At 26.3% G+C, this 12,701-nt stretch overlaps 1 long non-coding RNA gene across 1 annotated transcript in view; it reads right to left on the bottom strand.

The window, feature by feature from the left end:
- The window catches only part of LOC106685669 (uncharacterized), a 14,657-nt gene extending 2,327 nt beyond the window's left edge, over window positions 1–12,330 (bottom strand). Inside the window, exons 1-2 of the long non-coding RNA XR_001343880.3 lie at window positions 11,964–12,330; window positions 6,540–6,610 (exon numbers count right to left, since the gene is read on the bottom strand). This is a non-coding gene — a long non-coding RNA (uncharacterized lncRNA). The remainder of the gene's footprint in view (window positions 1–6,539; window positions 6,611–11,963) is intronic.
- Between the last annotated feature and the right edge of the window lie 371 nt (window positions 12,331–12,701).

Below are 12,701 nucleotides of genomic sequence, written 5' to 3'. Positions count from 1 at the left end.
TATATATAAATATATAGTTCTCATGGGTTAAGAAAATGCAAAGGTTTTGAGAAATACGGGACGACAACAATTAGCAAGATAAACCCATAAGTTTTAGAAATGGCCCATTCAGGAGAATCCTTAAATGTTTAAATTAAGTGTGATATCAATAATGTAGTTTAACAAATAAATATTAGTTTTATAATCTTAGGTAGTTGGTGTAATAATTAAATTTTTTTTTTTTTATCGTGCCCAGTACTGACATTATTCTATAAGACATCTTATTGTACAAATTAATACCTTCAAAAAAGCATTCACTTACTTTACTTTCTTTCTTTCTTTTTTTAACCTTTAAAGTAGTAGGCAGTTAGATGAATTAAAAACCGTGAGTAACAAGCTAAACGTTTGACGATTAGAGAAGGTTGACTGGTCGGTCCCACATCGAATCGTGAGCAAGTCAGTAAGAATTATGTATAAGGCTTCAAATTTATATTTTGTGTTATGAATAAATAATACTTATAAAGCAGAAATATTTTTATAAATGTTATAATCATCTCGACTGATTTGAACAAAAAAAGTTTTTTTTTTTTAGATTATGGTTCGGTCGAAAAAAGTTATACGATGGCACCATCAGTTCAATAACAATAAATAATTTTAAAACAATTTATGTACAAAGAATTTCTTAAACATCGATTTAATTAGTGTGAATAATTTAAAATAAAAATGATAAATGAAAAATTCTTCAATATGTCTAAAATAATTTATATCTTTGTATTACTGATATAAATAATACAAAGTTTGGAGATTTTTATTTTCATAACTATTCAAACTATAGCTTGGTATGATAATTTCACAATATCTCAACAACATTATGGAAAAATAACGAATTTTTTTTTCATTGTGTGAAAGGAATATGTTGATTTGATATTTACTGTTAATTTTTAAAATATTTTAAAGAACCTGAATCTTTTAAAGAATGAAAAAAAAAACATAAAAATGTTTAGCGTGTTTTTCAAAAGATTTAGGTTCATAACATCGTTTCCATATTATAGCCTAAATATGCATGTGTACTTGTTATAGATGTATAGTATAGTATAGTATATTATATATATAGTATACTCAGAGATTAAATAAGTACTTTAGAAACTTCGGAGATGGCCATAATATTTTAAAAAATGGCCGAAGAAAAGTACGTTAATATTACATTGAGGCTTACTAGTGTAAAGCATGGTAACTAAAATATTTTATGAATTGATGTTATTGTTATCACTGGCTTTTTTTAAGGCAGATATCATAAATTGTTGAAGAATTCTTTAGAAAATTATTTTTCTGTTGAATAATTTAATTAATTGATTTTTTATAATAAATTAGAGGTAGAATTAAATATGGTTCTATATTTTTCTTAATCTCTAAAGATTAATATTATTAATATAATAAATAATCATAATATACCATTATGATTTGTAACATTCTTTAAATTTCATTTATCAACCGTATGGTGCAGTTAACTAGCAATCACAAAATTATTTCGAGGAATTTTTAGAAAATTTTTGGAAATATCCTCTTTTATAATAATTGTTGATTACGAGTTTCAATTTTATGACCTCAAATTTTTTCTTGAAATATAAAATAATAATTTTTTTTGTTTGTTTTTCCCATTAGAAATAAAAATAGGCATTTTATAGCAACATCAACTTATACAAAATTAAAGAAGGTTAAATTCCTTATATTTATTAGTCTACAATTTTGTTTTTGTCCATGGTATCGTTTAGAATCAGTTTGAAGAATGATTTTCAAGTTAAAAGCACCCTAAATTACATAAATGAGCAAATTTTCTTGGTCCTAATTTGACTAATTTTTAAAATATTTTATTTGGAAGAAATTAGAAGTCAAAAAGTTGAAATTTTTCAGAACATAATACTACATAAATACATTTTAAACATCAGTACCGAAATAAATAAAATTTATAACAAATAACTCAAAAGTTCTAATTTAATTAAAGCCAGGCAATGACGTAAGAAAGCAATGAAATAACCAATTAAGCACCCCTAAATAAGCAGTGACTTCAGCAGTGGCCACTTGACCTAGGACTTGACAGCTATTCTCGCTCGGCTATCGAGCAAACGGAATTCAAGCTTTTTGTCAACTCATATTCTCAAGTAAATACTCCAATAATAAATATATTTTATTATATATAATGTACACTTTTTTTTTTTCTATAAAAGATATGCTTCGTTACCTAATTATATATTTCAACAAACTCATAAATACATTAGTCATAATTGATAATTCATGAGAGTATGAAAATAGACTATTTTATTTTTTAATTTGAAAATATAATAAATTTCGAAAAATCAATTCAACAGAAATATCCATTTTTGGAACATTGCCCAATTAAGTTACATTTTTTATTGGAGTACTCGAATTACTGACGATTCATTAATTATTCAAATAACTTGAAAAACGAGTGCACATTTGGCATAATTCCCGGAGAAAACAACAGCAAATTAGAAAGAGCTTGCAATTAAAAATGTATAGAACGGAGGGATGGAGGGGGGCGCAATAACATTATTTCAAATATAGAAAGATAAATTTAAAATATATAATTTATACTTTAGCAAGTGCTAAAAATTTAAAAGAAAAAAATATAATAAATCACAATCACCAATTTTTCAACTGTTTTTAAATCTCTAAAACCATATTTTATTAACTTGAACAATTGTAGAAGTAATTTCCAGATGTTAAAAATAAATTGAAAATAGAATTTAGTCAATTTTAGTTCAAAATTACCCTCAATCAAACCACATGTAGTTTTAATTGATTTTTCGCCCCAAATCTGGGGTTTATAACAAGGATAAAGGAGTTTTCTATCATACGATAACACTTTTGAAAAGCAAAGATTTTTTTGCACTTTGAAATTCTATACCAAAACATATTCAGCTGATTAAAAAATTCAAATTCTATCCAGAACAGGTGTTATAAACTGACATTTCATGTATAAAAAAACACTAACCTACATGCTAAGCTCCCATAATATCTTTAAAATATAAACTTGAAAGTGAATATATTGACTTTTGATAGAAAACTCAAAATTAGTAATAATCAATTTCCACTTACATCACTCAGACATAAACATCCTAAAATAATAAATTCGTTATTTGTTAAATTTGACCTATTTCTTTTTATATAATTTCATCTGTTTTTATATATTTTTTTTCAGATTGAAGGTGTTTTTATTATTTTGGATTTCAATATTATTTTTTTTTTTTAATGAATTATTGATGATTTTTTCTTTAGAATAAATTTTAATATAATGTAATGTAAAAATGACAAAATATACTACATTTTTAGTCAGTATGGTCATACATTAGTTAAAATAATGATACCAAAAATCTTTTAGACTATTTGTTTCGACATTGTGTATAAAGAAATTTTTACATTTTTTATTTACAGTATAAATTGAATATATAATGAGACCTTATTTTTAAGACATGCTGCCCATTTTTTAGGTGAAACTCGTTTTCAGCTTTTACTTTCTACGGATGAAAATTAAAACATAAAAAACATTCATTTTGGTCAGTATATCAAATAAAAATAAATATATATGACATTTTACACATTTATTATACCATCTAGAGACCTTTAGGCTCATGGAAAAATATTATTTCTCCTACTAATAAAACTCTCTTAGGTAATATATTATATGTAAGAGAACTACAATATTAAAGGGATATGATATTATTAAATAAAAAGAAAAATTAAAAAAAGTATAAATAAATATCTAAAAGCTCATAACATTATGCACAATTATTTATATTCCATGTAGTGATGGAAATTATTTTTAAGAAATATATATATATATATTTGATATAAAATAATAAATATTATTATATACATAGCAATGTATATAAGAGCTGTATTGATATTTTAATATACAAATAATATACGTCATATGTATGACATTTTCTAGAAATCTATTAAACATCACTTTTTATTTATTTATTTGTTTTAACACAATCAATATTTCCTATTAAAAATATTTATCATAATTTATTTATTTTTCCAGCTTTATAAACTTTGTAATAATAATATATGACTAATAATAGTTGCAAACTCTGTGGAGAGTTTGTACAATTAGTAGCTGAATATAATTTGGTGGCCCTAGTCCCAAGAGGGAAGGGGACAAGAGAGGGTGAGAATGAAGCATCTCGCCTTCTCCGGAATTATAACTTGAAGAAAACATTACCCAGCATTGTCCTTCTTGTGCATTGTCATCCCTAAAGTTTATAACATACATAAAGTTATAATTTGATCGAATTAATATTTAAATTTGAAATATCTTATTAAATCTTCAGGCACATAAATTTAATCCAGAATAACATTGACTTAAGAGCACGTAATAGTGAAATTTCTGTAATTACGTGGTGTTAAATATCAAAGCAAAGGCAGAGCTCCATTAGAATACTTTAAATGCAGATTTTATTAAAAAGATTCGAAAGCTTTATTTAATGTGGCACATAGTTTTAAAAAAATAACCCTTCTGACAGTTATGAAAAGCTTAGCTTGTATTGGAGTGATGGAAAAAAATCAGAATCATGCCAACAAAAAAGCAATTCTCTAAAACATCTAGGAGAATTATAATTTTTTTTTTTAAACAAAATACTTATAGTATAATATAAACGCTTGTCAACGCGAATATAAAATAATTTCATGGTAAAAAGTAAAAAATAAATAAATAAAATGAATTTGATAATGTGTAGGTAATACTTTATATTACTATATGAAATGAAAATTCTGGATAACATTATGGTTTTACACATAATTTAAAATATGTGAGTTCAATCACAGTTCATCTCAATTCGTTAAAATGTTTGTCTTATGATTAAAAATCAGTACATTAAATACAAATTGTCTTTACTACTATAAACAACAAAAATATTAAAGTCGAACATAAACTCAAAGTTTATGTATTATTTTAATATAGATTTTTTAAAAATTAGATAATTATAAGAGAATAAATTTAAGAATTAAATAAACGCTACAATAATCAACGATAAAAAATCTACAAATGATTATAAAGTATAATATGAACTTTTCTTCTGGTCTTAAATTATTTTGTTAGTGATTATGAAGATAATTTAACTGACATTATATAATTGTTAGGTTATATAGTGAAATGCGTTAAGGCGTATAATTAAACATAAAATATTTTATAATTGGAGTTGGAGAAAGGAATATAAGTAAAAATTGGTCATTTTTCGTGGGCTTTTTAAATTGATTGGTAAGGATTTTCGATTTTATTAATTTATTTTCTGATATTGATATTAATTATGGATAGAGTCAAATATTTCCGCCTAAGGATTTTCAAAAAGGGTACTGTTTACATTATGAATGAGCGGACTAAACTGATTGAGGGTATACCATTGATACGTGTGACTCAGAAGGGTAGTTGGTGGGGTGTGGCGCGGCGCATGCACTCCAACCCCAGCCCAAAGCCGGCAGTCTCCCCTAGTACGTCTTCGCAAGAGGTTCGGCATCCAGTGTCTTCTCTCATACCAGAGGTAACTAGCCACAATTATCTATGTCATATCTCATCTAACCATCAACTTGTAAGTCAGCAAGAAGTTTTGAGTATAGATTTCATCCGGGGTATTTTATTCTACAATTATATCAGAGAAAATAAATTTGGCATTACATTACATTCGATAGCTTTGCCTAAAATCAAATAAAAAGTAAATTTCGGGTCATAGTTAGATTGGAAATTCGAAATGACATCCGATGATTCGAAAAACCAATTATACCGCGCAATTTCACTTCCGTTACACGGACGCGCTTCGCGCCCCCTTCCGCGTCATTTCACATTCAACCATATCGAAGACTACATTTTTATTTAAAAATATAACAATAAAATAAAAGTCGACACTAGGAACTAGAATCGATATATAAACTCAATTAGAGAGGGAATGAATTGATTGGGAGGGGGAGAGGCTGCTAAGTCACGTAGCGGACAGAATACGTGAGCCAAATCCCTAACTCCATCTTCGTCGATAATACTGGTTATGACAGCGGTGCTGATATCTGCCGACAACTGTGGGGACTAGAGCGGGCAGAGAGCGACCTGGTAGCGGAGATGGGAACTAACTCGACTTTACATACTCCTCTTCGTCCCCTTTGTCGGATCACCCTCACCCCTTGTTCTTAGAGCTCTCCCCTCACAAGTACACTCTGAATGCACAACAGCTAAAATAATTTCTAGCAGAGTAGGATCTGAAACTATTTTCTAGTTCTGTGTTTGGGCGCCTAAAAAAAGAATTAGTTAGCTAGACATAAAATATTTTCCCAATTATAAACTTCTTTATTCCTACCTAAATATTAAATAATTTAACCAAAGTTTAAAATATAATCAAAACTTTTTCAAAATTTCACATATGATCAATACCTTTATACGTGAAATAAATATTCAATTTTTTCATTATAATATAAACGTTAAAATACAATATATCTTAAAGAAAGCATTTAAATTAACAATAACAATAAACAACCACAAACTTATTACTTACCTCTTTGTAACTATTCAAATTAGCTCTCACCGGAACTCAATTCAAGCAGATTTGACTTCAGCAGGTCCGTCCTACACCACTAAAACATCTCAATATCATCTAAAGATTAAGAATTAATAACTAAATATAATAAACATGTACTTTACGAAATACTTAAATATAAAAGCGAATTATTAAATAAATATAGAGAAAAAATTCACATATTGTACAAATAAGTTAAAATATTTTCTCCAAGTTATGAATTGTTCATCAAAATATAAAATAACCTTCTCTTTTTTCTTTTTTTTTAGAATCTTAAACTTGATTTATTAAAAGGTTGTACTTTCGGAAAAAGTATATATACATTTTTTTTAAAAGTTGATTTCATAAAATAATTTTCTAACGCAAATTTAATTTTTTTTATTATTATTGTCAATATATTTAATGTTAATAGTTTTTTTCAGATTTGGAAGATTTAATCTTCAGCTCAGAGATAACAAAGATTTCCAGTATGGATGCTGCACCACCTCGGGCGTGGTCGATCGTAAGTTGGGAAGCCTGCCACCGCAACTTAGAGGATTTAGGTAACACCTTTGATACTATAGAACGCTTCGTAGTCTCTGCGGCAATTAAGTATTATTCATTCAATATTATTATTTTATCCATAATCGATAGTGTATATTTTAAATAGTAATATATTATGCAAGCGTCAGGTTAATTTATTCATCACAAATTTAAAAACTAAACAAAAAAAAAAAACACATAGCTGATCCACTTATCATCTGGAAAATAATTTAAAAGTATTAATAACTAATGTTAGGTGAAATTTTAAGTTAATAATTAATATAGAATTTGACGAAACGAACCGAGAACTATTAGATGAGTTTTTATCAAAACTTCCAGACCGGAAGTTACGAATAAGTTATAAAAAATAATTAATCTCTGAAATATTTAATAAGCAAAATGGATACTTTGTAATCAGCAATATCAAACAAATTTATTTAAAGTTGTATAAATATATATTTTATGTGCATTAATGCGGTTCAATAATTCAATAATATTCATACGTATATGTACAAAGTTTTCTTTGTTATTCCAATAAATGTTGACTTTTAAGAGTATTTTGGCAGTTAAAACTTTTCGATATCAACTTTTTATGACAAAATAAAATAGATTTTTAATACAGATCAATTCGTTCATATAGGTGACTATTATATGAAAAATCGAATTCAATATTATAATTTTTTTCTACATACGCTTTTGAGATAATTAGGCATACATCCATAATCTCACTGAGCTATTAGGACGTAGTGACGAATACACAATAATTTTATTAAGTGTTAGTAATATTTTATTAGCTGAATTGTTCATTATATTCTAATAAAATCATTTATTTAAAGCTTTATAGGGTTTCATACTGAATATAGACACCTACGATCGATTGGCAAGGCTTTCTTGAAATGACAGATCATCAAGTTATAACCTAACTTAAGAGATATCTTATATTTTGCCATTAATATTTTTTGAAATTTGCATTTAAAGTTATTTATATGTAAATGATTTCACTAAATATCCATAAATTATTTTATGGATTTATTATTATTCATGATTTTTAAAAATTAACTAATGTATTTTAATTCAATATTCTTATTTTAAAATCTTTGTTTTGATCACTAAACTAATAGGTTGGCCGAAAGATTATGTAAGCCGTCTTGATCTAGAAAAGCTAGAGCTAAACTGTATATAAATTTTTTTATCTATGATCATTATTAACTAATTATTTAATAAATATTTAAAAAATGATAAATATTTTTTATAATTATTTTTTTCACAATTTTTCTGATCTCAGCAAGTTTTCAATGCCTTAAGGTAAATAAAGTAATTTTAAAGCTGGTACAAAGTTTGTACTTTATTTAAATAAAATAAAATTAACGAATAATTTATATTTATTTATACTTAGCTCTTATTATTATTGCTTATTTTTTAATGGAAATGTAGGAACGACTAAACTTACTATCTACTTTGTTAGATATGAATTTTTTTTTATTGAAATGAAGTTTTTATTAAATTTATTATCAAAGGATACATAATTTTTGTCAAATATTGATGGAATGAGGCGTAGAATTCTAAAACCAGTGAAGCACCTTTTCAAATTTTTATTTATTTTTTTTTTAATAAATATTTTTGAAACTAGATTACCATCATGTAAAAGAATTTCTTCCAATTTCAGTTATTTTCACATACAATTTTATAGTTTTCAGAAGAAATTCATTTACCTCTTATTTATCTAATACAAAAACTGTTAATTAAAAAAAAATTGAAATTTCCTAAATAGAATTCAGGAAGGTTTTGGGATTCTATGTCTCATATATTAAATTATTTATTGAATAAACATTATCCAAATTTTTTATAATTTTTTTTTTAAATACAAATTTATAGTAGGAAAAATATTTGTAGATAAGACAATTATTCTGAGGTTATATTCTTATTTACTTTATTATTATTTTTTTTTATAATTTATGTCAAATCGTTATGCTGAAAAAAAAAATGCTATACCTTAACATAAATGGTTATTAGTAAATTGTGCATTTCTTATTCACCAAAAAAGAAAAATGTTAATTTAATTTACCATGTCAAGTTAATATACAGAAAAGAACCCCTATTTTTTCCCCCACATCCGGTTCTTATAAGCAATGACACGAAGAACTGACAACTAAATTATAATGTTACGGCTGACGTCTGCAATAACTGGGGGTTCGTTCCAGATATGGGACCACCCTACTTCCAGGAATCGTTTCCTTTCATACATACATTGTACATATATATATTTTATTTATTTTTTTTCTCTAAAATAAAATAGTAACCCTATGCAGGAGGAGTTTATTTAAAAAGTTTACATACTTCATGTGAAACCGTGGATATATATGGAGTTAACATATATACAAAGAAACATACATATTTTTATATCAGTATATTCATAACGTATCAATCATATATTCACAAAAACAAATTATTTTTAATATTTCATAAATCTTTAAAGTCATTCGATGTTTTAGATTATTAGGTTCCACAGATGTATGAATTTTGATTTCTTGTCAGAATGTATATATTTGAAAAAGAGAACTAGATTAAATACGTTAATCTGATATGCATATATGAATCTCAAACTGAATCGATATCATGTGTCCAAAAAACTCTTGTTTATTACCTACATACTTTTTTACATTGCAAATGTAATATGCGCGCGCGAATCACAAAAAATATAATACAATATGTGCAACTCATATTTTTTTCTATAATACGTTTCAAAAGAAGTTAGAATAATTACAACAAAAAAAATTAAAAAAGTACGATTGAAGTAGAATTACAACGCTAGTAAAGATTAACCCGGTTATATTGCTCTGCCTAAATTTCAGCGAATTAGAAATACTTGATAATGTGATTCTGACTTAGCAGGCGCAAGTTCCCTCTCGCTTCACAAAATGCATTAGTATCGCCAAAACTTATCTAATGTCCCAGTCTTATATTATAGCCAACTTATCTTATACAATTTCTTTCCTTTATTTTGCGTGATGTTTCTCAGAGCATTTCAGCATAAGAAGCACTAAACAGACCACTTTTTATTTATTCTCTACAAAAATAAAATCGTGAAAATTGAGTAATGTTCTCCTGCGCTGGCAAAAAGTTATTACAATTACTGTTATTTGGAATTGAAGAAGTATGATTGCAATTGATTGAACTGCGATTACTTGGCGAACTACTGCAATTGTAATTGCATTTACTTGGTAAACTACTGCAATCGTAATTGCAATTACCTGGTGAACTACTGCAATCGTAATTGCAATTACTTGGTGTAATACTGAAATTACTTGGTGAACTACTGCAATTATAATTGCAATTAATTTGTGAACAACTACAATTGTAATCGTAGTTACTTGGTGTACTACTCCAATTGTAATTGCAATTACTTGGTGAACTACTGCAATTAAATGGTGAACTACTGCAATAGTAATCGCAATTACTTGGTGAACTACTGCAATTGTAATTGCAATTACTTGGTGAACTACTGCAATCGTAATTGCAATTACTTGGTGTACTTCTGCAATTACTTGGTGAACTACTGCAGTTGTAATTGAAATTAATTTATGAACTACTGCACTGAACTACAATTGTGATCGCAGTTATTTGGTGTACTACTGCAATTGTAATTGTAATTACTTGGTGAACTACTTCACTTGTAATTGCAATTAATTGCGAACTACTGCAATTGTAATTGCAATTACTTGGTTAACTACTGCATTTGTAATTTTGGGACCATAATTACAAGCTGAGCCAAAGTAATTGAATTCACCAATCATATTCTTATGTAATTTTTATTTTTTTCCCAATAATTACAAGTAATTGCAATTGTGATTGTATTATAATTTCTTAGAATTATAGGGAAAAAATTACATAAGAATATGATTACTGTTTTACAATGGCTCTAATACGAAAATTAAATCCTGTTCAAGATTGGGTGCTGAAGTATAGATTTATTAACACATTACGGTTTATTTATGTTTTCGACAAAAGTAAAAATAAATATAAAATAAATTTTTCAAAATTTGTTCACAATTGAATGAATAGGTAAGGTTAAATGATTTGGTCGTTCCTGTTTTATTTTTAACTGTGACCTTTGAGCCCAGTACAGATGTCAATTAAGATCAAATTTCAACCATCCTAAATTTATTCCAGCTTTATCATGGTATACCAATAAAATATCACTTTACACAACTATCTAACAACAAACCTTTCGTTTTGGTCGCATTTTTAGCCTCAATCGACTTTATATTTTTGTCATTTTCCAGGTTATAAAAAAAAATAAAAAATAGCCAGTTTGGTACAGTCGTCTTATTTTTTTTATTTATATGTTATATTACACTCATCATTTAAATACATTTTTCAGCCAGGACTAGCTGGCATTTATTCATAAATTTTCCTCCATTTCATAGTTTTTTAAAACTATAATCTTTATAATACATATATAAAATTATTGCTGTAGCGTCACAATTGTATAAAAATTTTAATTTTGAGCAATATGTGCATACGTTAGAAATATGAAATGAATGAAAAACACAGATAAAAAAAATTAACAAATAAAACACTATAAATAAGAAGAACAGGACAAGATATCTCTTATTGGTTTTTATAAAGTACACCAAAAAATAAATATTACAAATGATTTTAAATTTCGCATTCTCAAAGAAATTTCTAATAATTATGCCTTCATACTTTTAATTTATTCCTTTATTCCATCTTTGTTTCGAAAAGCATTGCCCATTACCAAACGATTATAAAACATTCTTCATATAAATCATTTATATGGATTTTACCATAACAATTATTATTATTATAACCTATTCATCTTTTATATGATTATTACATATATTATTATTTGCTAATTACCATTGTTGCTGCTACATTTAGTACATTCCAGTCATGGATAAGAGGGGTTGCTATTACAGTTTGTGAGGAATGAGGGCAAAATTATAAATTCTTCAACTATTTTTATCGAAATTTCATATTAAATTAATTTTTCCATCGATATTATGAAATATTATAATTTTATCAATATGACCTTCAATTTTTTCGATTTGAAATTTTCACTTACTCTCTACACATGTTGAAACCTGACAAAAACAATTCTATTCAAATACAACAAAAACCGTACAATATTTATAGCAGATGGTAATAAATTTTCTGTCCAGTATTTGTGGATATCCGGTCTTCGAAGCTCTAACAAGCTTAACCTAATCCATATAATCGATACATCTATTTTTAAAATAGTCCCAGTGAGAATTGAATTATGTTTATGAACATCATAATAACCAAACTAATAAATTTGAGTATGCTTAAGACAAAATTAAAAAAACATTTTGAACAATAATTGAATGTACAAATGTAATTTGACTTTTATAATAAGTTAATTATAATGAATGAAAATAAATTAGGATTATTTTTCTCTTTGAAATGGCGATTTCAAAGTCAAGAAAAATAAAACATACATTTGTGAAAAAATAACTCAGAATTGGTAGGCAGATATTTCTAAAAAAATCATTATATATTTTAAAAAAAAGAAAATAAATCAAAAAACCATATATAGATTCAACAAAACGATGGTTGAGGCGAGATGTCCCTTCAATA

Source organism: Halyomorpha halys, unplaced genomic scaffold, assembly GCF_000696795.3.
Source record: "Halyomorpha halys isolate HHAL.00 unplaced genomic scaffold, Hhal_1.1 Scaffold723.1, whole genome shotgun sequence".
NCBI classification, from domain to species: domain Eukaryota; kingdom Metazoa; phylum Arthropoda; class Insecta; order Hemiptera; family Pentatomidae; genus Halyomorpha; species Halyomorpha halys.
The sequence above is the reverse complement of the archived record's forward strand: the minus strand, read 5'-3'. Positions and strand labels throughout refer to the sequence as shown.